The 25,772-nt window shown below is 35.5% G+C and overlaps 1 long non-coding RNA gene across 2 annotated transcripts; it reads left to right on the top strand.

The window, feature by feature from the left end:
- LOC109835874 lies at nt 1,910–5,816 on the top strand. 2 transcript variants are annotated; one of them, XR_002245711.1, is made up of 5 exons: nt 1,910–2,003; nt 3,148–3,228; nt 3,444–3,515; nt 4,607–4,684; nt 5,103–5,816. It is a non-coding gene; the product is annotated as an uncharacterized LOC109835874 (long non-coding RNA). The 2 variants fall into 2 exon arrangements; XR_002245712.1 differs by lacking the exons at nt 4,607–4,684; nt 5,103–5,816 and adding exons at nt 3,657–3,699; nt 4,381–4,417.

Below are 25,772 nucleotides of genomic sequence, written 5' to 3'. Positions count from 1 at the left end.
ATGTGGTATGTGATTGAGCTTGAAGTATCAACACACATAATATAACCTAAAACATTATACCCAAGCTATGAGATCTTCAATATGCTTGACTTGGTTACGGATGGAGCTTGATCTTATATATGACTTGAATTATATTGCTTCACTCCACTATTCCTTCCATCCTCCAATAGATATGATCGTGAATGCACTATTCCATCCAACATCCAACACATTATTTGCCTATAATAAATACAAAAATACAAACACTAGACAAACAATATTAGTTGTAAATTATTTGTTAAAACATCATCAAAACAAAAAGACCACACTACAAAAAAAGTGAGCATTTGGGGCGATCTATTAGGGGCAGAAATAGTGATTTGCCCCTAATAATTATGAATTAGGTGCGGATATTGAATATGTGCCTATTACTATTATTTGGGGCGATTCATAGTACCCCTACAAGTTTGGTGGGAATTGAAAATAATAGAGGCGCCAAATTAAGTAATTTGGACTAAATAGAGGCATATATATCCGCCCCTAATGTTTTCTAAACCCTAAAAAAAACCGCGCTGCTTTTATTTACGCGTATTGTCCTACGGAGGCCCATACTTCCGCCCCTATTGTTTTCCAATTTATTTTTACAACAACAAATTAGGGTTAATATTTTCGCGAAACAGAGGAAAAAAACAACCCCCCCACACACAAATCCCCCGTTCTTTCTCTCTCATCAGAAATCCCAAATCCCTCAAAATCCCCAAATCCCCCGTCGGAGTTCGTCGCTGCCCCCAAATTCCCCGTCGGAGTTCGTGCGCCGCGTCGGACTTCGATCCCCAATCGCGGGAAAACTTCGATCCTCTTCAAAGGTGAAGTCTCTCTCTTTCTTTCGCTAAGAATTTTACGTTATTTTTCTTATAATTTCTGCCTCGAATTTGGATTATTTATGGATTATTCTCTCTCTCTCTCTCTCTCTCTCTCTCTCTCTCTCTCTCTCTCTCTCTCTCTCTCTCTCTCTCTCTCTCTCTCTCTCTCTCTCTCTCTCTCTCTCTCTCTCTCTCTCTCTCTCTCTCTCAATTGTGAGCACAGATAAGCAGCCTGATTTATCTTTTCAAATGGATGTAGATCCACAAAAATTATTCGATATGGCTTCACCTTGCTGAGATTGATCCCAGAATATCAAGTGAAGGACAAAGGATCTTCGATATATTGATAAATGGTGATATTGCTTTCAAAAATGTTGATATTATTCATAGTACTGGGGAACATAATACAGCTCTTGTGCTGAATAGAACTATTGTGGTGAGTGGGAAAACTCTGAATGTTACCTTGCGCCCTTCAAGGGGAAGTCATGCCATCATCAATGCAATTGAAGTTTTTGAGGTCATTGCAGCAGAGCTCAGAACTTCATTTGAAGAAGGTATGTCTGCCGGCTTACTATAGAAAAATACATCAGTTCTTTAATGCACATGAGAAGTAATATTCTTTGATTTAATGCTTATATTTCATGATTACATATGGTGTTCAGTTCATTAGTTTCATTCCTCTATATACCCTTAGTATTATCTCATTGGAAAAACTATCGGCTTCCGTTAGTAATAGATAACAAATGTATCGTAATGTATCTTGTTGACATGTTATATGTTACTAAGTCATTTATACAATGGACAAAGTGATTAACATTACTTTCCTAACATTTAGCTATAATCCTTTATTTTTGTATAAACAGGTTAATAATGATTATTAGCAGTTTTTATTCTATCTTGGGTAGGAACAAAATGTGTTATTTGAGGGGTCTCTTTTCTGTTATTATTAGGTTTTGCTAAACTAAATGTTTGCATTATTTTCTCTAACTCATTTTCAAATGGTATTTTAATAGTTAAAACTTTGCTAGTGTTGAAGAACTCTTTGGGGCTTCTACTCCGTCTTGGCTGGAATGGTGATCCATGTGTTCCCCGGCAACATCCTTGGAGTGGAGTGGACTGCCAGTTCGACAGAGTTAGTGGCAAATGGAACATAGATGGATTGTACTTTCTCGACCTTGCATTTATTTATGATCTAAACAATATCTTACTTTAATTTCAAAACTTTCTTTCCTATGCTATACCTTTCCCTATCTGGATTTAGAAAAACAACAAACAGAGTTTGTTATGTTTGAGATGAAATCAGACTTGTTTTATTTGGAATTTATTTGCAGTTTTTAAATAAAATGTGTTTCCGAAGCATGCGTATTTGGCTTGTAAGTTTGAGTCCACAGGAATATGTGTCTAATCTTATAAGTAGGTACATATATCCGCATGCGAATATGCTAATAAACAAATGCAGGTCTTTATATGTGAGAATTTATAATATAGAGTTTTTGAATGGGTAATATATGCACCCCTGGTCTTAATTTAATGTTAACTGCAAGAATTGTAGCTGTACATATTTGGCATCATACTCACCCCTTTATTGTTAACTTCAAGAATTGTAGCTATGCATATTTGACGAGAAACACATTTACTAGAAAACTTACATGTAAATTCAGATTCTGACATAGTAATGGTCCATTGGTCACCCTATCATTAGCTAAACAGGTGCACCTTACCTGCCTAAGCCAGATGGGCTTTAATTGCTTGCTTTTGTCCAAGTTTTAGGCTTTTCTCATTGTTGTTCATGTTACTGTCATAAACATGAACCTCATAGGTCATGACAAGGGAGGTCAGGCCTATTCATGCCTTGAGTAGGAAGAAATATACTCATTGCATGTGGCACCTTGGATTGTGTTTTCCCTTTTTCCCCCTTAGGTCGACCCTCAAAATGCGTTGTGTGTGTGTGCATATCAACTGCTACATAACTTTACTGCAAATATTTGCTTCTTGGTCTATTCGGCATCATATCAAACTGCATAGTAAAATAGGAATTGCTTCATAATTTGAGTTTCTTTCTCACAAGTGGCACTCATGTACATGCATATATACATACATCGATATAATGTACAACATACTTCGTTTCTCACTATGAAGCATTTTTTGCATGTATTGATGTCTGATGATGTCATGCTCCTACATGTGAATGGTTGTGTACTTTTCAATAAAGTATTATATGTAAACACAATAAACATTACAATTACCTATTTGTCATTATTTGTCTTTTTTTGCTTAAGTGACTGAATATTTTCTGAATTTGCAGAGGTTTAGAGTCTTTAGACAACCAAGGTCTAAGAGGTCTCTTGCCAGAAGACATATCTAAGCTGCATCATTTGCAAAGCATGTGAGCTTACAAGTTACTTTTACTTTATTTTATTTTCTGTATGCTTGTTCAGTAGTGTTACTTCTGTTTATGAAATTTTGTCATGTAATATCTAGCAGTAACTTCAAGATCCATTATTTAGTACTGTGGTCTAACTCCAAAACAGACTATGGATAGTATTAGTTATTAATGTTTATCATAAATGGAAATGGTAACAGATCTCCTGTTTTTAACAGAAACTTGAGCGGGAACAGTATACAAGGGCAAATTCCCCATTCTCTTGGTACTATAAGTGGGTTGCAGGAATTGTGAGTACATTATTGGTATCCTTGCTGCCTTTACAATTCTCTACATTTCATTGATATCTTAACCATATTTGGTATAAATTTCTAAACTTGAGCTGTTCATTTGTATATTTATTTTATTTTTATTTTTAATTTTCTTACCAGGATCAGCCTTGATTTAAGCTGTTCATTCGTAATTGTTATCGATGTATGTTACATATAGCTAAGTTCCTTTAGAAATTATTGTTATTTAAGATCTCCAGGTGAACTTTGGAATTTCTTATGTGGATAATGATAAAAGAGTATCTATTTCCTATATGCTCATTGCCATATTATACTGGCTCTGGACTTCAGACTTTACGGTAATGCCTATGATACAATGGATATCAAGCTATAGTAGCTATAATAGATATGTTGTTCCTCTTAACTCTGTCTGAAATTGGGTGCGTATGAGAAAGATCATAAGTGATAAAAAGATTTACTGTGAGTATAAATTCATAGAAACATATAAATGGATATGGAGCAACCATTCGCATGTTTTTCTTTAGTTCTCTGCCATGTTCCAAAACCTTCTTTTTTCTAGTAGAATATTGGTACCCATGTTTCTTCCCATTATCAGAAAGTTGTGCTCTTTCTTTTCTCTCTAACATCTGGTATGTGCTTGTTTCAAATTAAGGCTTCAACTACATGCCAATAATGTATTTTCTTCCTTTTCTTTTCTGCGTGTGCATGCACATGAAAGTGAGAGGAGAGGGAGAGCAGAAAATTTTGGCTCATTATCTATTTTCTCATTTCTCTTAAAAAAGCATTAGTATGCAAACTTGTTTATTTAGTTTATGCATCAGGAAAATGTTCTATGTTAGTAACCAACTTTTTAACATGTTTTGAGAGACCTATCTTATAATGACCTCAATGGTTCAATTCCGAAAAGTCTTGGCCAGCTTACATCATTAAAAATATTGTAAGAGAATTTGCTTGAATATTGAATTCCTAACACTTTCTTGCAGCTAACTAGCGGTTAACATCCTGCTCAAACTTTTCTCTAGGAATCTAAATGGAAATTCTTCGTCTGGAAGAGTTCTAGCGGTTAACATCCTGCTCAAACTTTTCTCTAGGAATCTAAATGGAAATTCTTCGTCTGGAAGAGTTCGTGCTACTCTTGGAGGAAGGCCTCTACATGGAGCTAGTTTCAAGTAAGTAATTATCCCCATGGCAGTAGTTACCAATTTCGTATCTTGCCTTGATCACTTTACTATATTTCTCAACTATTATGCATATGTATGTAATGTTATGCATTTACTGATACATATGTATACTGACATAGGTCATATAAAAATACCTCATAGATTGAGCTAAAAAAGATAAATTAGAATCTCAAGTTATGTCAGTTATGGGTTATCATACATCTGAAAAATGCTTGTACAATTCAATATAATTTCCGAGAAACCTGCTTGTATCAGAGTTTGTCAAACCATCTCAAATGTCAAAACATCTCAAATTGGCGGTGAGTTTGAAATTTAATCATTTGTATTTAGACAAGTAATACATGTAAAAAATTGCTTTACTTCATATTGTGTTCATTTTGGCTGTTGAAGTGAATTCTTTTTTCAGGTTAAGATCTTATGGGAATTAACGAGTTTGGTTGAAACCCATGGTGAGGAAACATCAGAACTAAGGCAACAAGCTTATGTAGCAGCAAGGGGTTTAGAGACTCGTGGTAGAGTTCGTGGTTATGGAAGAGGGGTGACGCCAGAAATGATTCCTTGGGTGGCACAAACTCAGCCAACATCTTCATCATTTCGATCACGTACTGAGCGAGCATATGCTAATTTGCAATCTCAATATTCAGAAATTGAGGAAAAGTATGAGCGACAGCAAAAGGAGTTGGATGAGTTGAAACAGATGATCACTTCAGGGAACGCACATCCGCATCAACAATCTTCCTCCCAACAACAGTCTAACTCCCAGCAGCGGTCTCCATCCTAACAACAGTCACCTTCCACCGTATCAGCATCTTCCATTGTATCTTCCACCGACATCGTACCTATATCCTCTATATCAGCATCTTCCACCGTATCCGTATACATCATATTCGCAGTTCTACTACCCCCATCCATACCAGCCACCTTTGTACCACCCAGTGCCACACTCACCTGGAGAGTTTACAACAATGCTCAATGATTCAGAGTTTATACAGCAGATGATGTCCCCAAATGATTGGAATGACAGGGATAAAAATTAGATATTTTTACATTCATGTTGAAGGTCAACTTTGTTGGTTATTTAAGTTATTGTTAAGTAATATTTGTCATACGCTTTTTAAGCATTTTTGGTACATTATTATGTAATCAAATTGGATTGACTTCTTATTAATCAAAGTTTCATGTTTCAATTATTTTATGTTTGTTTTTCAATTTAATTATATGAATTAAAAATTAATTATTTTTCCAGATTTATTAAAAAATAAAATATTAATATCAAATTTAAGTTATTAGAGGCAATTATATTTGTACCTTAAATTAATATCTTTATTTTAATTCCAACTATTTGGGGCATTTATATCTGCATCTAATAAGTTATTAGAGGCAATTATATTTGTACCTTAAGTAAATACATTTATTATATTTCAAACTATTTGGGGCATTTACATCTGCACCTAAGAAGTTATTAGAGGCGATTATATTTGCCTCTAATACTTTTTCAAATAAACCGGCTGAGGTGGCGCATTGAGTATTTGGGGCGGAAGTTTGTGCAATATTGCTCCTAATAACTATTAGCAACACCACATTTAGGTGCAAATACGAGATTTGCCACTCATGTAATTAGAGGCAGATAATTCCATTTATTTGCCTCTAATTAAATTAAAAGTGACGAAAATAATTGCCCCTAACTCTTCTTTTTTTTGTAGTGCCAACAATCCTTATCTTGCTTCATATCTCAATTTAATGATGGCTTTATGGCTCTAGATAGCTTTTTTACGTTAAATCCCTTTACGGCTCCTTAATAGAGCTGACACCCTCTCTAGGAGCCGTTCTTTTCTTTGGGAATCTATCATCCCAAATAAGATTAAAATATTCTTTTGGCTTCTATCGACAAGAAAAGACTAGACTGGAGGTCCTATATGTCCATTTTGCAATTTGCATATGGAGATAAATAATATTACCAATGTGTTTTTTCAAAGGAGCTATGGGGCTTCTTTCTCCTTTGCGTACCTTCAATTCCATGGCCTGATAGTTTTGAGGAAATATTGTTAGCCAATGGTAGTATCGTAAGGGATTCAAGACTCAAGAGTCTCTGGTCTGTAATCTTTCCTAATATTTGTTGATGTTTATGGAGAGCTCAAAATTAATGCACCGATCTTTAATGAAGAATATACTACGCCTAAGAAGGTAGCATCTGAGGAGACACATTTTGTTCGATTTTGGTACAGAAGCTCAAGTCAGAAACAAGCAACTACCATCAAGAAGATGGAGGAGAAATAGAGGATACATTCATTTCTGGAGAATGAGCCAGATAACAAGGAGGGAGCTAATTTATGATGGATAGCTCTGTTTTTATATACGAGTCAAAACAATGGTTGATAAACTTTTTTTTCTTTTATTTTGGGATGTAATTATAGTGCAAGCTTTATACGAGCTCGATAAACTTTGTATTTTGTGATCCTTCGAATTCGTCAGACAAGGGAGTTATGAGATTCGTCCACGCATATGCAGGTTTTACGGGTGATGACAAGGTCCTCTGTTCGATCATTCCCTTACTTAACTTGTTTATTTTTCTCGTCATCTTATTTGTTTGAAGTTTTAGCTGTGACTTTCCGGTTTTTTAACATATATTAATAGGTCATCTCGCTCCATTTTTACTCTTAGGGTCTGTTTGTTTGCCTTAAAAAAAGTGGGAAATCAAAGAAATGGAAAACCATTTCTAAGAAGGAATGTTTTGGGAGTGTTTGGTTTGCTAAAAAAAAGAAGGAAATCAAAGAAATGAAGATGGGATGAGATGAGTTGTCATCTTATTATAGGATGATGTGAGTGAATTTTTAAGAAAAATTGTTTTGATGTTGTTTGATTGGCGAAAAAAATAAGAAAATGAATTATAAGAAACATATTTCTTGTAATATGTTGTTTTCTTTTGTTTGGTTCATCCTTAAAAATAAGAAAATAGATGAGATGAGATGAGTTATTATTATATTATTGGATGATGTGACCCACACTTAAGGAAATTATTTTCCTAGTTTTTTGGGAGGAAATTGATGGAAATAAAATGTTAATGAGATGATATGAGTTGTCACTATCTTATTGGATGACGTGAGTGATTTAAAATAATGAGATGAGATGAGTTGAGTGATGTTGTGGATGAAAATAATATTTTATTAGTTGTGATGGATGAGTTGTTGGATGAAAATAATATTTTATTAGATGTGGGGATGAGTTATTGGATAAAAATAATATTTTATTAGATATTGTGGGTGAACAATTTTTCAAAACAACCCCTTTTAAATTTTTATTTTTCAAAATCGACCCTGTTTTATTTATTTATCAAAACCGACCCGTTTTTTTGATTAGCAGCCTAATCACATTCCTAAATAGTCGGGATTGCTAACCCCGACTATTTAGGAGGGTGTTAAACCCTAATTAGAAACCTTAAACCATACAAATTTAAGTCCTAAATAGTCGGGGTTGCTAACCCTGACTATTTAGGAATATGATTAGGCTGCTAATCAAAAAAACGGGTCGGTTTTGGTAAATAAAAAAAAACTGGGTCGATTTTAAAAAATAAAAATTTAAAAGGGTCTGTTTTGAAAAATTGTTCTATTGTGGGTAGGATTTAGGGATGGAAATGAATGAAATTGTACTTTTTGAGTTTTCCTGTTTTTCATTTCTATTTCTTGGTTTTTTAGTAAATAACCAAGTAGGCCCTTAGAAAAAAAGAAAGGAGTAAGGCACAAAACATAATTTTACACGGTCTTTGACACTTGTCTAACCTAGAATGATCAAATATGATGTAGTTGCCACCCCGAAAGCAATAACAAGAAGGCTAAAGTGGTCCTAATGAGCGCAGGGGTTCTTCATTTGGGCTCCCATGCCTAGCTATTAAGGATGGCATGGACCCATGGTCCTAATTAACCCCAAAAGAAGCAAAGAAATGGGCGAGAACTAGGATAGTGCAGATTTTTTATAGCCATTATTTTTGCGTTGCGTATGTTTCCTCGTTGGGGGTAGCCTCAAGTCTTCTTTGCTTTTGGCTTGGCAGTTGGCAACCACTCATTTCCTCTCGTCCTTTTTGATTCCCTCGCTTCCCAATAAGAGACATACACCTCATAATAAAGATAGAGAGATAATATCCTATTAATATTTTTTTTTTGAAATTAATTGTGCACTTTAGAAAAACCCCTTTAACTTCAGATAATTATCAAATAATCTTTCATGACTTTCAAAATATCATAAACTCCCCTTAAATTTAGGGATTAGCAGAAATTTTCCACTAGCATTAAAATTTTATCAAAAAACACTTAAATTTTGTGAACTACTATTTTCACTAGAAAAAAAAATTCGTTTCATATTTTTACCCACCCATAGAAGCCAGTTATGAGGATTCTTTTAGTAAAATCTTAAAGTTAAAAGGGTTTTTTTATAAAGCCTAAATTTAAGAAATGTGCTTCATACTTTTACATATACATTTCAAAGTTGATATGACTATTACACTGCATGATTATATTAGAAATTAACTATTTGTATTTATGGTTTGTACGAGTATTAATATTTTCAGTGTACTGTTCTAAAGCTAATAATTGAAAAGTTACAACATTGCACGTACTAGTTACATCACCGTGTGATCTTTCTCGCCCAGGCTGCAAAGTTGCATATACTTGTGACCAATAATGGAGAATATTTGGTATCTCAATAACAAACAGCAGAAATATCAAGGAGATCAATTTTAGAGAAAAAGTGAAATAAATAAATAAAATTAAAGTAGAGTACAAGACAAGGGTTTGATTGTAGATGATAGAGAGAGAGTTTTTAGGTGGTGATGGCGACTGGGCTTTGGAGACAGCTGTTCTCATCAATGCCCAATACCAACTCTTGCCCCACGTCACGGTGAATTTTGCTAAAACCACCCACTCTCAAGACTTCACTCATCACTCCTCCTTTGCGTCCAAAGAAATATCTTTGATGGGCCTGTCTAAATTTTTTTATTTAAGCAAATATTGGATGTATTAGTTTGGTACAATGAGGTATAAGTTTACAAATAAACTAAAGAATTTTTTGAGAAATTTGTAGGCGTTAAAAATTACTTATGGGTTCCAGCACGCAGCTCGAGACGGAGAGAAGACGATAAATATTATTATTCGAGTTAAGGAGGATTATCTGACGTCGATAAGCGAATGAAGCGAGTCAACGAAACGTACGAACCAACGGGACGACAGAATGACGAAGAAACGATCCGATCGGGAATTACGTTTCACTCACGAAAGACGAAGCACCACTCATGTATTGTCCACTCCACATATGATTCACTTATGGGAGGTTGTAGATCTAGTCTCCGGTTTTTCGACGCACTTTGAACCACCTCATTCCGAGGTCGGACGAGAGAGTTAGAGCCAAAATACTCGAGACAGTCCAGACTGTTTCCCACCTGCGAGATACCAATTGTGTCTCGTATATTTTGGCCATGATACGATTCTAATATGAAGAATCTTAAAACATAAAAGTTGTAGGTCTCTTTGTTAGCTTTCTAACGCATCTTTAATCATCTCATTCAGAGGTCAGACGAAAGAGTTAAGAACAAAATACCCGAGACAGTCCAAGCCGTCTCGGACATGTGCGAGACAGTCGAAGTGACTCGCGCCCAGGTCAGCTTCCGACGTATTTTCTGATAAGATTGACTTCTAGAACTCCTTGGGGTTATCCATAAGCATGTGGGGTTATCCTTAAACGTGTGGAAGCTGCTACACAACCTAAAACCCACCTAAACGGATAAAAACGGTTGTTCTTCGACCCTATCCACAAACACGGCATTTCTATACACAAACACGACATTTAAAGCCTATAAATACACTCCTAGCACCCTCATAAGAAGAGATCTGAAGGGAGCCACGAATTTAGAGGAGCTAGGATGAGTGGAGCACGAATTTCAAAGGAGGACTAGCAGATCTTGGCGAACTTCAGCATAAAGAGGAAGCTACTAGAAGGATCTGAGGCACGTTCCCTCTTTTCTTCGGATCAAACTTGGATTTGATCTCGAGAAGAGTCGTAATCTCGCTTGGTCGAGATTATCACTTCTGTGATTATTTCCTTTGTGAAGCAAGAACATTAATTCACTTTTTCTGTCAACCGGATCTGATCCACGACGGTCCACGGACTAACGCGTCCTCGGTACAGACAAAGATCCCACACAAACAGTGACTAATAAATAGGATCTGTGTGTTGTTTGACAAAGTTGTAATCTTTTATTTTTCATTGTGTAAAAAGATCTTATAAAAAGATCAACTTTTCTATTTTGTGAACTTGTAATCGATAAACGATTATAATAGGTTCAGTGACAATGAAAAAGATAACTTTTGATCCAAACACGTTGGCGACCACAGTTGGAGGTTCTTGATTATTTTTGGATTATTCTTAAGAATATCATGTGTAGTATTCTCTAGGAACTTCCCATAAAGAGTAAGAAACAGTTTAGCCTCGTGTACCAGTTGACAGTGATCCAGAAGTGGACGAAATCATCATAGCTGACGCACCCCCAAAAAATACTGGGAGTGGTCCAATCGCACCTCTCAATAATATTGTGGGTGGTTCAAATACACCCTCTAAAAATAAAAATACTGGGGGTGGTCCAACTCATTCTCCTCAACGTCCTTTGAATAAAGATGTAGACGACGACGAGATGATGAAAGAGCTGGAGAATAATGTCAATGCCTTAATGTCCGCTCAAAAAGTAAGGAGAACGGACATTCTGTGTCCATATCCAAGAGAGTAGGATTCTATCCCATATCCAACGAAGTTCAATCTAATTAATTTCATGCCGTTTGACGGGAAATATTCGTATACTCAGCACCTAGTTTATTTCAAGTCCCACCTAGGAGTGATCTCCGGGAATAAACTCCTGATGATTCAGTCATTCATGGGCACCCTTCGCAGGGCGGCCTTCGATTAGTATCGACGTGTCAAGCCAGGGAGCATCAATTACTAAGACGACATGGAAAGCTCGTTCCTCAACAACTTCTTTGACAATGACACTGAAGTGTTGATCGGAGCTCTTCTGGATGAGAAGCAGAAGGACGGTGAGTCAGTTGATAGTTTTTTCAAACGCTTCCGTAACAAGGTTATGAATTGTAGAGATCCTGTCACTAAGGAGTTTATCTTGCAGATGTGCCACAACAAGCTCTCTATCGATGTCCTTGAAGTCATGGGGGTTATCCCCTCAACCACCTGGAAGGAACTAAAATTACATAGAGAATAGGTCGAGCGTTTCCTCAAAATAAAGGAGCTCGAGAGGGGCCAACCGACGACTAAAGTACCTACAACTACTAACGATATTCATCAACAGCCACCTTGGAGGCAACAAGGGACTCTTAATCCGAAGTTCAATGAGGAGTATTCTTTCGAAGATGATGAATTTCCAACCATCTTCAAATACCTCCTCGCCAACAATAAGATCAAGCTATCACCGATTATAAATCAGGAGGAAGCAAACAAGATTTCGGATCCTAAGTACTATGTGTACCACAGAAGGGTCCATCACCTTACTAAGACTTGTATTACACTGAAAAATAGCATTCAAGTCCTGGTTGATGTCGACATCATAACACTAAAAGAAATCGAATGAGAATGGCTTCCTCCAACGGGTATATAAGGTTAAATTGCTCCCATACTCTAACGGGTATACGAGTATAAACTATTTTCCCAACCTCCAACAGATATATGAGGTTAAACTACTCACATACTCCAACAGGTATATGAGTATAAACTGTTTCGCCAACCTCTAACGAGTATATGAGGATAAACTGCTTCCCTTATTTTCACCGGGAAGTTCCTAGAGAATATTACACATAATATTACACATGTTTGTTCAAGTTTACGCCCAATACGCATTGCTGGGTAGCCTATTCCCGTAACAATGACGAAGTCTATGTATTCAATATCATAGCATTAAGTCTAAGAGAGTAAACTCTTTTAGCACAACGTTAAATGCAGAACGGACTTAGACAATCCGCATGCTATGTTAGGTCTCATGTTATGAGCCTATATCTTCTAATCTTGTTTTGATTATCACAAATAATTCCTAACAATGTGTGTCGAGTGTTTGTATTTATTTTGTTTGGTAATCGACCCAAATATCCAAGTTGGAGGTTGGATGGATTGCGCCACAATGATCATATCAAATGGAGGTTGGCGGATTGTGGTATGAAGCTATGCATTCATCAAGATCCAAGTTCAAGCTTCATCCGCAAGTGTACCAAGACAAGCATATTGAAGATCATCAAGTTTTGGTATAGTAGTTATTTTGTAGTGTATATTGTGTGAATATATTTCAAGCTCAATATATATATATACACACACAATTTTGATTTTATTACAAAATGAGTTTATTTGAGAAAACATTGCAATATTGATTTATTAATCTTGTTTACATTACATTCATGTTTTATAACATTTATAAAACATTTCATAAGGTTTCCACATGTTCTTACATGTCAAACTTTATTTTCAAGATTCAACAAAAACATGTATTATGCATATTTTTGATAAACGTTAAGTTTTCACAAATATGAGGACCTTTCTGCAAAATTTCTTTTCAAACATGTTTGTCAAAATTTTTATAAATTGTTTACAAAGTTTCACATTTTTTGGAATTTATTTACTATTTAGCCTTGAAACTCAATTTAAAAATCAATTCAGGCTGATAACCTGTTATCAATCGACTGATGAAATCAGTCAACCGATTTCCTGCAATTGCTATTTGCTCTCTGTTTCATTTTGGTCGACTGATTAGTCGATTGATGATTCATCAGTCGACTGATAAAGGTCATCAGTCGACTAATAGGCTGCCGATTATCTGTAACGGTCAGCTCATCAGTCGACTGATGAAACCCGATCAGTCGACTGATGAGCTCATAACGACTAGTTTTTTGTAGTTTCCAGATTTTTGTTTTTTGAGCTGTTTTGTCTTTTTCTCTAGGTTTTGGCTGATGTCTTGAGTGCCTATAAATACCCCAGTGCATTCAACTCTTAAACTGATGAAGAAAAATTGTTTAATCAAGTTTTGAAAGAGTTTAGTTTGGGTTTAAGCATTGTTTTTAAGTTTGTTTCAAAAGGGGAGTTTTCACATGGAGGAAGCTTTTGATTTCAATTGAGGAATTCATCTTCATCATCTATCTACTACAGCTCATTGGGTTTATAGAGAAGATTTCTAACTCTTTTATCTAGCTTATTTATCTTTTGATTTTCATATTCATATCTTAGTTAGTTTTATTTGAGTTAGAATTTTATTGTTCTCATTTGTCACTCACACCTCAATTGAGCTTTTAATATTATTCATACAATATATTGTTGGGTTGTGGTGAGTGATTTAGTGAGAGTGAGCTTCATAGTGTTCTCATTCATTGTTAGAGAACAAATCTTGTATTTGAGCCTTATTGTGAGAGTTCACCTTGTAATACATATTTACACCAAGAGGAGTGTGTGGTGAAGACGTAGTCGATACCAAGAGGAGTGGCGTCGGTAGTAATGCCTAGAGAGAGGTAGTAAAACCGAGCACTTGAGGGAGACGATACGTGAGGACCAACACTTGAGGTTGTATTTTGTGTATGTACATTGTGAGAGATTTGTAGAGTTTTCGGTGAGCTAGAAAACCGAGTGTGTAGAGAAGTTTCGGCTTCCAAACTGGGTGTGTCGATAGTGGAGTTCTTCCTGGGAGTAGGGAGTGGAGACGTAGGACGGAAGGTCCGAATTCCGTGATCATACTGTTGTGTTTGGTTTGCTCTTTGCGTCCACTATTTGTTTATATTGTTTCTTATTTATTTTCGCATTTGCATATATATCCTTACATATATCTTATTGAATATCTCATTGTTAGGATATTACACTTTGTTTTTATTGCTTATTCTTGCTCATATCACTTTGTATATCTATCTTACAAGAATAATTTGTTAATAAGTTTTAATTGGCATTAATATACAATAAGATTAGCAATTACCCTATTCACCCCCCTCCAGGATACTTTCATGCTAGCCCGACTCAAATGGTAGTCGTTAAAGGCTTATCAAATCCGTTGATGACTGAGGATTTGCTAAAAATCCTATAAGTCCGATAGTCAGTGACTCACTAGCTTCATCAGTTGGTCTCGTGACTTGAGCACCCGAGACAACACCAATTCCAGTCGAAGTCTCCATGAGGAACTTTGAAAGTGTTTGCAATGATAGCCGTATTAGCTCCAATAACTGATCCTACAACCAAAACTCTCTTGTGGTTAAGTAAATAACTAACAGGATGTAAAGGTAAAATCCATACATGCAGAAGAACCAAGCCTTAATAGTTAGCATTGCAGTCTCTACACTTGGGACTACCAGACGTTGTAATGTCATGCGTTGCAATGAAAATCAACACTGGTTAACGCATTGCAATGACGGTCAATGCTGGTCAATGCGTAGCCATGAGTCAACGCTAGTTAACACATTGCGATGAAGGTCAATGCGTCGATAATTTTTGCCAAAACAAGACTTCGATTAATTCCAAAGCAAAGGATAATCCCAAGGAGTTTGATTGCGATTCAGATAGAATCCCTGACAAAGATAATCAGTTCAATATCGAATTAATGACACGAGCTAAGATCAAAAACCAATACATCAGTTTTAGTTCGAGACCTCAATAACGGTCAGACGATAAACGCAGCACCGGAAAAATTTTAGCTATTCGACAAAATATTAAATAGGCTAAAAATTAAAGAAATCAAGAACTAAAGCCAGTTACAAGCCTTTTTACACCGATTGAAGGTTGGGTGTATTATATCCAAAGTATTTCAGACTCTTCTATAAAAGAAACGGGACTAAAATACTTTGGAGGGCATATCTGTAGGCGTCAAAAATTACTTATGAGTTCCCGCATGCAGCTCGAGACGAAGAGAAAATGATGAACATTATTATCCGAATTAAGAAGGATTATCTGATGTCATAGAGAAGCTAACAAATGCACGAAGCGAGTTGATAAAATATACAAATCAACGGGATGATATAATAACGAAGAAGCAACTCGACCTGGGGTTACGTTTTAACCACAAAGGAGTAAGAACCATTCATGTCTTGCTTATCTTATGGGTTTCTTTCCCATGGTAGGTTGTAGAGATCTTCGTGAGCTTTCTAACATGTCTTGGATCACTTCATTCCGAGGTCGGACGAGGGAGTTAGAACCAAAATACTCGAGACAGTCCAGACTGTTTCGCACCTGCGATGTCTCGCATATTTTGACCATGATACTATTTGAATCTGAAGAATCTCAAAAGAAAAAAGTTGTAGGTATCTTTGTCCTCTTTCCAACACATCTTAAATCATCTCATTCTAAGGTCAGACGAAAGGGTTAAGACCAAAATACCCGATGTAGTCTAAGCTGTCTCGGACATGTGCGAGACAGTCGATGTGACTCGCGACCAAGTCAGCTCCGACGTGTTTTCTGATAAGATTGACTTCTAAAACTCCTTTGGGTTATCCATAAATATGTGGGATTATCCTTAAATATGTGAAAGCTGTTATATAAACGAAAACCCACCTAAACGGATAATAACGGTTGTTCTTCGATCTATGCACAAACACGATATTCCTATCCACAAACACATCATTTAAAACCTATAAATACACCCCTAGCAGTCTCATAAGGGGAGATCTAAAGGGAGCTATGAATTTTAGAGGAGCTAGAGTGAGGTTCTGATGAATTTGAGAGAGGCTAGCAGATTTTGGCGAACTCCGGCATAAAGAAGGAGTGTTTCGATGGATCTGAGGCCCGTCCCCCCTCCCATTCCTTGAGATCAGGCTTGGTCTTGATCACGAGAAGAGTAATAATCTTACTTGGTCGAGATTATCACTTCAACGATTACTTCCTTTGTGAAGTAAAAGCTTTAATCAATCTTCTGTCAACCGGATCTGATCCGAAGCGGTCCACGGATAAACCCCGACACAGGCAAAGATCCCACGCAAACAGAGACTAGTAAATAGGATATGTGTGTTGTTTGAAGGAGAATATAATTTTTATTTTTATTGTGTAAAGGTCTTATAAAAAGACCAATATTTTTGAACTTGTTGTAACGATCAAAGTTGTAACGAGTTATACAATGAAGAAAACAACTTTTGACCAAAAAAAATTGTTCTGTCAAAGTAATAAATGGATGTTGTTGGGGATTCGAAACAATCAAATCGAACACTTATCCTTCCGGACCTTATGTTTGAGAGTAGGAAAGTAGAAAAAATCACAGTAAATAAAAGATAAAAACTTACAGGAAAGTAAACAAGAAAGAACACACCAGATTTAATGAGGTTCGGCAATCATGCTTGCGTCCTCGGGAGCCACACTACACAATTCTTTGTTTAATATTAAAGAAGATTACAATACCCACAAATAGGATCTAATCTCTCTGAGATCTCTCTAAAGAATTCTCTCAAAACCCTCTTTTTCTGATGTCTAATCTCTTCTAAGATGTTCCATATATATAGAAAACCTAAAACCAAAACCGATTAAGAATTATGTTACCAAAACAGATTAGAAAACCTGCTATCTAATAATTTGTTCGATTTTAGCTTTGAGTCTATATCCCTTAGACTAACAATCTCCACTTGGAGACTAAAACACAATCAACGAGCTCACCCGAACTCTCCCTTATTCGCAAGCATCCTCCTGTACGGAAAAAATCCATCATTCAATCATCATCAACTCGACAATCCTCCTGGTGTGGCTCCGCCTTCATATCCTACACGTGAAGACCAACTGAAGTTTCACACAACTCCAGTTTGTCAATAATTACTTCTATCATCAACATATCCGTAGGATTTTGATTCCCTAAAATCTTCTCTAGATGTAACTTCTCATCCTCAATCAGCAAGCATATAAAATAGTATTGTATGCCGTTGTGCTTTGTTCTGATATGATATACTAGATTCTTGGCAAGATGTATAACGCTCTGACCGTCACAATAAAGAACTCCTCTCCCTTGCTTGAGATCCAACTCTTTTAGGCACCCGTTCAACCAAATCATCTCCTTGTTTGCTTCAGTCACCGTGACAAACTCAGCTTCAGATGTAGACAAAGTTATAATTTTCTGCAGACGTGAAACCCAACTCACTACTGTTGACGCCAAGATATAAACATACGCTATGATGCTCCGCCTCGTATCATGATCACCGGCGAAGTCCACATCCATGTATCCCTATAGTACCAACTCCTTCCTCCTGAAATATAGTGGCTTGTCCGTAGTCCCCCTCAAGTAGCGCACTATCCACTTACCGGCCTCCCAATGCTGCTTTCCTGGATTGCTTACAAACATGCTCACAACTCCCACTGCATGGGCAATGTCCGGCCTCGTACAAACTATCGCGTATATGAGACTTCCAATGGCCGAAGAATATGACACCCTACTCATATGCTCTTTATCTGCATCTATCTTAGGCGATTGCTCTTCAGATAGCTTGAATTGGCTTCTAAGGGGTGTGCTAACAACCTTAGCATTCTGCATGTTCAACCTCTGAAGTACCTTCTCGATGTATTTAGCTTGACTCAATCTTAATGTCCCTTCAGCTTTATCTCTACTGATTCACATCCTTATAATCTACTTTGTTGCACCCAGATCCTTCATAGAAAACTTCTTTGTCAACTGCTTCTTCAAGTTGTTTATCTTCTCTAAACTCGGTCCTACAACTAACATATCATCAACATGTTAGACCCTAGGGGGGTGATTAGGGTCTTATGCTAATCTAATCTGATTTTATACCAATTAAAACTAATTCAAATATTATTCTTGCAAGATAGATATACAATATGATATGAGCAAGAATATACAATATGAACAAAGAGATATATCCTAGCAAAGAGGTATATGATGAAATATATGCAAGGATATATAAACTAACACAAGGGTGAAATAAGATTAGGGTCTTATGCTAATCTAATCCTATTTTATGCCAATTAAAACTAATTCAAATATTATTCTTGCAAGATAGATATACAATATGATATGAGCAAGAATATACAATATGAACAAAGAGATATATCCTAGCAAAGAGGTATATGATGAAATATATGCAAGGATATATAAACTAACACAAGGGTGACATAATCAAACTACAAATGTGATAGGGAAAAATATACAAGAGTAAAGGCAATTGGCGTTATAAGATAAATGCATAAGCAAATACGCCAAAGACAAACTCAATACACTCAAATAATCACGGAGTTCGGACCTTCCGTCCTACGTCTCTGCACCCCACTCCCGGGGAGAAATCCACTATCACAACCAGTTTTCTACGCTCACCCGAATAACGTTTACACCTAACAATGTCGGTTTTCAATGCTCACCGATCAACGTCTATACTCCTCACACTCGGTTTTCTAGCTCACCAAAAACTTTACAATCTCACAATATAACAAATGATTTGTTCTCTACAATAGATGAGAACTCAATGTAAGCTCACGCTCAATTGTTACAACTCTCACCAACCCAATTATACTATGTATGAAAATACAATAAGCTCAATGTGGGTGTATGTAACAAAGAGGTAAATCAAATCTAAACTCAATACAAAACTAGCTTTAATAAAATGATAAACAAGCAAATAGATATAAAGCTAGAAAATAGAGTTTAGAAAAATTCTCAATAGATCAAGAGATTGAAGGAGGATGGTTGGATGCTCAAGCACTAATAGGATCTCCTCAAGCTCTTGTGAAATTAATTTCACAAACCCAAAACTCTCAAATGCTTAAAATCTTCTTAAACAACACTTAAACCCTTGTTAAAACTTTGTTAAAAACATTTCTTGGATTATTGAAGAACTGAGATCAAAGGGGTATATATAGCCTCCCAAATCATCGGCCAAAAACTCCAAACAAAAGACCAAAAAGCCCCAAACAACGGTTGCAAAAAATAACCGTTGGGAATAAAAAGACAGAGCGGTGGTCGACCGTGGGAAACTCGCGGTCGACCGCGAGCAGCTCAGAAACAGGGTTTTGGCACAAGACAGCAGACGGTCGACTGCGGTGGTCGACCGTAAAACTTTCTAGACTTCATCCGGTCGACCGTCACGATCGACTGCGAGCCAACAAGACAGCTGATGGTCGACCATGACGGTCGACCGTAAAACTTTCTGGACTTCCTCCGGTTGACCGTCACGATCGACCGCGAGCCAACAAAAAGCAAACTGAGTCTCTGGACTCAAGGGCGGTTGATCGTGACGGTCGACCGCAAACTGACATATGAAACAGGTTTGAAAAACTATTTTTCTGATTTTAAAACATTATTTAAAAATATCAAATAAATTCCAAAAAATATAAAACTTTAGGGAATTATTGTAGACATGATAATAAACATGCTACAAAGACTGGTTTTCAAAAAGTGACTTCCCAAATGTAAAATATCATTATTTTGTAAGGAGGTCCAAAACATGAGAATGTGAACATATGAGTTTTGACAATTTTGCTTAACCATATTTTGAAACAATACAAAGTAATTTTATAGACGTGAAGAAAGATGTAAACTATTGTTATGAAGTCTATAAATAATGAATATAGTATTTTATCAAAATACACATATAATGCACTAAAACATGATTTCATTGAACTAAATAAAATTGATATTGATGAAATCATATATATGCATATAAGTATGAAACTAAAATATGTTTTCTAATTATATTTAATTGTTTCATAGTAAAACTTAAAAACTATCAAACCAAAACATGTATGTATATATAACTATATATATACAAAACCAAAACATGTATGTGTGTATATGATTGAGCTTAAAGTACTAACACACATAATATAAACTCCTAAACTAAAATGTTACCCAAGCTTGATCTTGATCTTCATTGTAGCTCAACTTGGTAAACTAGGATGAAGCTTGTAATTGGATCTTTAACTTGACAGCAAGGCTTCACTCTACTATTCCGCCAACCTCCATTGGATATGATCGTGAAAGCTTGATTCCATCCATCCTCTAACTTGTTGTTTGCCTAGAATAAATACGAAAACACAAACACTAGACAAACAACATTAGAAGTAAATTGTTTGTTAAACATCATCAAAACAAGAAGGCCAATAATCTCCCCCTTTTTGATGATAATAAATAATTTACAAAAATAATATATGCATGAAAGGAAATGAATATATAAATTATAATTCACATGCGTATAAACAAGAAAATGTATACTCACAATATTTCTCCCCCTTTGACAACATCAAAAAGGGGACAAAAGGATGAAGAGAGCGAGAGCTCCCCCTACCAATAAGCATGTGTGAGTATAACACATAGAAAGATATAGGGGTTGCTTCCCCTATCAAAATACCTTAATGAATATATGCAATGAATGCTAAGACATACATATGTGAGAAATCATAGATTAAAAACATGCTAAACATAACTCACATACAAAAAGATAATGAGAACACATATAAATATGTTAATATGAAAGAAGTGTCTCATTACATACTTTTTAAAAATATAGTGTATAAAAATAGATTTATGAAAGCAAGGGGAAAACATGAGAACCATGAAAAAAGTTTTCAAGTGAAAACAAATCACTCAAATGAAATCATAAATCAAGATTTAAATCCAAAAATGATGTTTGATCAAAAAAGAAAATTTTCTTTGTATAACTTGATCAAACCACTCATAGAATATATTATAAGACACGAATAGATGATCCATGAGCACAAACATATAAATATCATCATATAAGTGAAGTATAATAAATTCAAAGAAACAAATCAAAACAAGATTTTTGACAAAATGCAAGAGAGGCAACAATTTATCAAGCTCTTAAGCTTGTAACAACCCATATAAGGACTTTTAGTACCCGGTAAACATGATTTGGGAATAAACACCCAATAAACCCGGAGGGTTATATAAACACAAACCTCTCATCAAAACAAAACCAATAATAATGAAAACAAAAGAATTTGACCAATAAAAGGAATTGTTTTCGCAAAAGTTTAAAATATATTTTTCAAAACCAAAAAAGAAAAAATAAAAACACTAAAATTCTTGATTTAAAATCAAATTTGTTTTGGTACTCAAGTATTCTTTATACCAAAAGGTTTAGGGACATGACCCCTATCATTCAAGCTCAAAGCCCTAGGATTATGAATCCATTTAGGTGCATTTAGTGCACGGGTCCGGTCATAGCAATAATTATGCAAATAACCCATTCGATTGTAATAAGTGCAATGAAGAGGATGCATTTGGTTATGTTGATCATGTGGATGTGCACGAGGAACATTTGCAAATAAAGATGGTCTTTTAAGATTATTTTGCAAATGAGAAATATTTTGAAATAATGTTGGTCTACTTGAAATATTTTGCGATTTAGAAACTTTTCACAAATCAAAACAAAACTTAGCTAAGTGACTAACTCTACCACAAAAATCACAATGATACACATTAGCATGCTTATGATGAATAATGGGTGCATGTGTGTGTACATGTGATGAAGAGACTTGATGAGATGCACAAGGAGCATTGATATTAATCTTTGTAGGTTTATGTACATCATAGCAAAATTTAGCAATATGGCCTTTTCGGCCGCAATTTGAACACTTGTAAATTTTGCTATACATGTGTGCATGATGTATGGGATGTCTAGATGTAGTAGCATGAGACTTAGCACACATGTTCATAAGTTTCTTATGATTATCCATGCATGTAACAAGAGTTGAGTCTAAAGATGAAATGCGGTTTTTAACAAAATTCAACTCATCATTATTAGGTACATATGCATTTTTAATAGAAGTAGGACATAAGTAGTCATTTATGAAACACGCAGTATCATTTTGTATGTTCTTTACTTCTAACATGGCATTATTTTTGTCATGAGTCAAGTTAGCAATATTTAATTTCAAATTATTATTTTCTAAATTTAACATATCATTGTTTTCTTGAAGAGCAATACTTTCTTGAGAAATGATATCAAATTTAGAAGCTAACTTCTCATGATCGGATTTTAAATCTTCATACTTGCTTTACAAATAAATAAAATTTTTATACAATATGTTATAGGCATGCAATAATTTTTACTAGCACAAGCAAGTTCATCACTAGATAAATCATTAGTGGTTTCGAACTCGCGAACCTCACTAGGGCTATCACCTAGTGGCCGTGTGCATGATGCTCCATGTGAACTTGAAGCCGGATCCGCCAAAGCTTGTTGGATCGCCTCCAAGTCCCCTTGATGTTCTTTAATAAATTTTCATAAGGTATAAGCACTATCAAAATGAACAAACTTGTTAGACATAGATGAATTAAAAGCATTTAGCAAATATTCTAATAAAATATTATTCATTGTAAACATTTGATGATCATTTTTATTCCACTTGGATTTCTCCGAAGTGAGCACAATGTAAGCATCATCTATAATTTCCCATAAATCAAAGTGTTTAGATTGAACAAAAAGTTTAAATCTAACACACCATTGGGCATAGGGAAAATTATCTAATCTAGGAGCAATATTAATGGCATAACCTAAACCATGTATATCCATAATGTAAAAATATGCAAGCAAGATACAAATGCAATCAAAACAAGATTAGCGAAAAAAGATAACTTGGATCTTTAACTCAAGGTGATTAGACCTTAAATCAAAGAGAACCAAGCTCTAATACCAATTGTTAGACTCTAGAGGGGGGGGGGGGGGGGGGTGCCAATTAAAACTAATTCAAATATTATTCTTGTAAGATAGATATACAATATGATATGAGCAAGAATATGCAATATGAACAAAGAGATATATCCTAGCAAAGAGGTATATGATGAAATATATGCAAGGATATATAAACTAACACAAGGGTGACATAATCAAACTACAAATGTGATAGGGCAAAATATACAAGAGTAAAGGCAATTGGCGATATAAGATAAATGCATAAGCAAATACGCCAAAGACAAACTCAAACACACTCAAATGATCACGGAGTTCGGACCTTCCATCCTACGTCTCTGCTCTCCACTCCCGAGGAGAAATCCACTATCACAACCGGGTTTTCTACGCTCACCCGAATAACGTTTACACCTCACAATGTCGGTTTTCAACGCTCACCGATCAACATCTATACTCCTCACACTCGGTTTTCTAGCTCACCGAAAACTTTACAATCTCACAATATAACAAATGATTTATTCTCTACAATAGATGAGAACTCAATGTAAGCTCACTCTCAATTGTTACAACTCTCACTAACCCAATTATACTATGTATGAAAATACAATAAGCTCAATGTGGGTGTGTGTAACAAAGAGGTAAATCAAATCTAAACTTAATACAAAACTAGCTTTAATAAAATGATAAACAAGCAAATAGATATAAAGCTAGAAAATAGAGTTTAGAAAACTTCTCAATAGATCAAGAGATTGAAGGAGGATGGTTGGATACTCAAGCACCAATAGGATCTTCTCAAGCTCTTGTGAAATTGATTTCATAAACCCAAAACTCTCAAATGCTTAAAAGCTTCCTAAACAAACTTAAACAACACTTAAACCCTTGTTAAAACTTTGTTAAAAACATTTCTTGGATTATTGAAGAACTGAGATCAAAGGGGTATATATAGCCTCCCAAATCATCGGCCAAAAACTCCAAACAAAAGACCAAAAAGCCCCAAACAACGGTTGCAAAAAATAACCGTTGGGAATAAAAAGACAGAGCGGTGGTCGACCGTGGGAAACTCGCGGTCGACCGCGAGCAGCTCAGAAACAGGGTTTTGGCACAAGACAGCAGACGGTCGACTGCGGTGGTCGACCGTAAAACTTTCTAGACTTCATCCGGTCGACCGTCACGATCGACTGCGAGCCTTGACCTTGACGGTCGACCGCAAACTGACATATAAAATCGGTTTGAAAAACTATTTTTCTGATTTTAAAACCCTGTTTAAAAATATCAAATAAATTCTAAAAAATATAAAACTTTAGGGAATGATTGTAGACATGATAATAAACATGCTACAAAGACTGGTTTTCAAAAAAGACTTCCCAAATGTAAAATATCATTATTTTGCAAGGAGGTCCAAAACATGAGAATGTGAACATATGAGTTTTGACAATTTTGCTTAACCATATTTTGAAACAATACAAAATAATTTTATAGACTTGAAGAAAGATGTAAACTATTGTTATGAAGTCTATAAACAATGAATATAGTATTTTATTAAAATACACATATAATGCACTAAAACATGATTTCATTGAACTAAATAAAATTGATATTGATAAAATCATATATATGCATATAAGTATGAAACTAAAATATGTTTTCTAATTATATTTAATTGTTTCATAGTAAAACTTGAAAACTATCAAAGCAAAACATATATGTATATATATAACTATATATATACAAAACCAAATCGTGTATGTGTGTATATGATTGAGCTTAAAGTCCTAACACACATAATATAAACTCCTAAACTAAATGTTACCCAAGCTTGATCTTGATCTTCATTGTAGCTCAACTTGGTAAACTAGGATGAAGCTTGTAATTGGATCTTTAACTTGATAGCAAGGCTTCACTCCACTATTCCGCCAACCTCCATTGGATATGATCGTGAAAACTTGATTCCATCCATCCTCCAACTTGTTATTTGTCTAGAATAAATACGAAAACACAAACACTAGACAAACAATATTAGAAGTAAATTGTTTGTTAAACATCATCAAAACAAGAAGGCCAACACAACATACAATAATATTATGATAAAACTGGACTCCAACCTCTTGAAGTAGCAACAATGATCTGAATTGCATCTTCTGTAGCTATTGTTCTACATAAAGTTAGTTGAACTTCTTGTACCACTGTCTCGGGGTCTGTTTCAATCCGTACAAGCTCTTCTTGAGCTTACACACCATCTCTTCCTTTCCTTCTTCAATAAAGCCAATAGGTTGCTTCATATAGATTTCTTCATCCAAGTCACCATGAAAAAAGACAATCTTCACATCTAACTTCTCAAGGTAGAGATCTTCTGCCGCTACAAAGGTCAACACTATTCTGATGGTGGTGAGCTTCACAACGGGGGGGAATATGTCCGTATAGTTCACTCATTCCCGCTG

This window comes from Asparagus officinalis, chromosome 4 (assembly GCF_001876935.1).
Source record: "Asparagus officinalis chromosome 4, Aspof.V1, whole genome shotgun sequence".
NCBI classification, from domain to species: domain Eukaryota; kingdom Viridiplantae; phylum Streptophyta; class Magnoliopsida; order Asparagales; family Asparagaceae; genus Asparagus; species Asparagus officinalis.
This window is presented reverse-complemented; position numbering and strand designations above follow the sequence as displayed.